Source organism: Palaemon carinicauda, chromosome 1, assembly GCF_036898095.1.
Source record: "Palaemon carinicauda isolate YSFRI2023 chromosome 1, ASM3689809v2, whole genome shotgun sequence".
NCBI lineage: Eukaryota > Metazoa > Arthropoda > Malacostraca > Decapoda > Palaemonidae > Palaemon > Palaemon carinicauda.
The window spans coordinates 334,619,448-334,621,947 of record NC_090725.1 but is presented as its reverse complement, the minus strand read 5'-3'; the positions used below and the strand labels follow the sequence as shown (position 1 = coordinate 334,621,947).

The following is a 2,500-nucleotide window of genomic DNA, read 5'->3' as shown; positions in this document are numbered from 1 at the left end:
AAAGGCATTAAACTAGTGGAGACCTGTAAATAGTAGATTGTTACTAGCAAACTCCAAATCAAAGTAGTGCAATATGAATATTATAGTTTGCCATTCCCCAACAAATGATTCCCATGAAGAAAGAAAAGATGAATACTATGAAAAACTGCAAAGGATACAAGACGAGATCCATAAGAGAGATATGAAAATGTTATAACCAAGAATCAGATTGGGAAAATGCAGCAAGTTTGAATATCTTAGCCATAAGTGAAACAAGTTGTAACGGGATTGGTATCAGAACTTTATACCAAGGCACTATATATCTACTCAGAGAGATCAGATGGAGTTGGCAGAAAAGGGATAGGAATGTTGATAACACCAAGAGTTAAAAAGGCATCAACCGAATCGAGAGCTATAAAAAGTAGATTGTTACTAGCAACGTTCAAATCAAAGAAGTGCAATATGAGTATTATGGTTTGCTATGCCCCAACAAATTATTCCCCTGGAGAAAGGAAAGATCAATACTATGAAGGGCTGCAGAGTGTAATAGATGATATCCTAGAGAGAGATATGAAAATCTTGACTGACAATTTCAATGTTAAAGTTGGAAGAAATAATCGAGCGATAGAGAATGTGATGGGTGTCGAGGGTCTTGACAAAGTTGCAAATGAAAATATAGTACTTCTCCTAAGTTTCCGTTCAGCAAACAATCTTGTCATTTAAGATACTCTGTTCCAACATAAGAACATCCACAAGTATGCATCGACTTTACCATAGGGCAATTACAAAAATCAGATAGACCACATTGCCTTTAATAAGGAGAGGAAGACGACTCTGAAAAATGTAACAAGTTATAGAGTTGCAGATATTAGTAATGATCACAACTGAGAATATAGGAAAGTTAGCTAGTTTGGAGTGCAATATTGTTTTGAAAATATTTCTATGTATGATCGTTCTTTCACTGTACCATATGTTTTTATAAAGAATCCATGTTCAATAAATTAGTCCTCAACAAATATAAAAAAAAAAAACCTGTCAGTGCCTAATCTCATATATCCAATTTCATTTTCTTTCAGGTTATTTTTCATCATGTTTCCCTATAACTTTTTTACGCAGTTTTATATATATATATATATATATATGTGTGTGTGTGTGTGTGTGTGTGTGTGTGTGTAAAACTTCTTTCAGTTGATAATTCCTTGTTAAATGTGTTACTTTTCTTTTAAAGAGAGATAGCTCAAAACTAGAAGATTCTTCATTGAATATTCGGAGATATTTTCATGATATTGCTATTAACTATTTAATTTTAGTTGTTTATTGATTCTCATGTAGTTTATTTTCTTCCTTGTTTCCTTTTCTCACTAGGCTGTTTTCCCTGTTGGACCCCTTGGGCTTATAACTTCTTTCTTTTCGAACTACGGTTGTATAATAATAATAATAATAATAATAATAATAATAATAATAATAATAATAATAATAATAATAATAATAATACCACATGTTTTCTTAAATAAATGGAAATTTTACAATGTGTCACCATTCATAAGTTATAACAATATGCCCTGCAATTACCTGAAACACAATTCTAGTTGTTTCTTGAATATCTTCGAGCCAGTCTGATAAATGCCATAACAATGGGTGAGCCTCGTGAACTAAACCTTTCAAAATTAGTCAGAAAAAAGGTACCAACGTATGTATAAGTTTTCTCTTCATGTTATAAGAGTGTACATATCCATCTACGCAGTAGAAAACGTTCTTTCAAAATGCATATTTCGAGTAATATATAAAGTTTTTTTGCTACTGCAATGTTTCAGGTAATTGGATGTTTTGAACCAAATAATTTCAATATATCTCTAACCTGAGTGTCTTACCGAAAATATTGCATATTTTTTTCATATATTTATCGTTTACATATGGAGTCTTCTTACACAATTTTAATTATAATGCACTATAGCAAAGCATGAGCAAAGATGATTATGAATAAATGACTTTCAAGAATAGTAATGGTGGTACCCGTACTAAACTTGCAGGATAGTAAAAAACTTTGCAGAATATATTCTCAGACCAACAGTAATTTTATAACGTCGTTCTTTACCCTAATGAAATATTAATACGGAGTTAAGAAAAATGCTCAAAAAATTACCGTTGATAAAAAAAATATATTCTGAATGCTTTAGATAAAAACATGGCAAGTTTTTCCTAATTCTCGAAAAATTATCTTCTCATTTATACAAGTCGTGTGAATATTTATTTTCAAAGGATAACAGAGGCCAAACTGCAAATCTTTCACTTCAGTGATGTTGCTTCGGAGATCTTTAATAGGTGTTATATTTCTTTTTCTTTTTCCATGCACCGAAGGTTCCAAATATGTGATTAAAATACAACTGTTGAGATGGGCAGAGGGGAAATACTTATTTGCCAGATTTATTTACATTTCAGTCTATGATCTCCTCCAGAGATTGTTATTAATTTTTGCTGCTTCACAACATCACAGCACTCACTATGTCTCTTAACACGAGAA

General features: G+C 31.5%; 1 protein-coding gene across 1 annotated transcript in view; it reads left to right on the top strand.

The window, feature by feature from the left end:
• LOC137641111 (paramyosin-like) overlaps positions 1 to 2,500 on the top strand; it is a 74,817-nt gene that overhangs the window by 1,010 nt on the left and 71,307 nt on the right. The window lies entirely within an intron of this gene.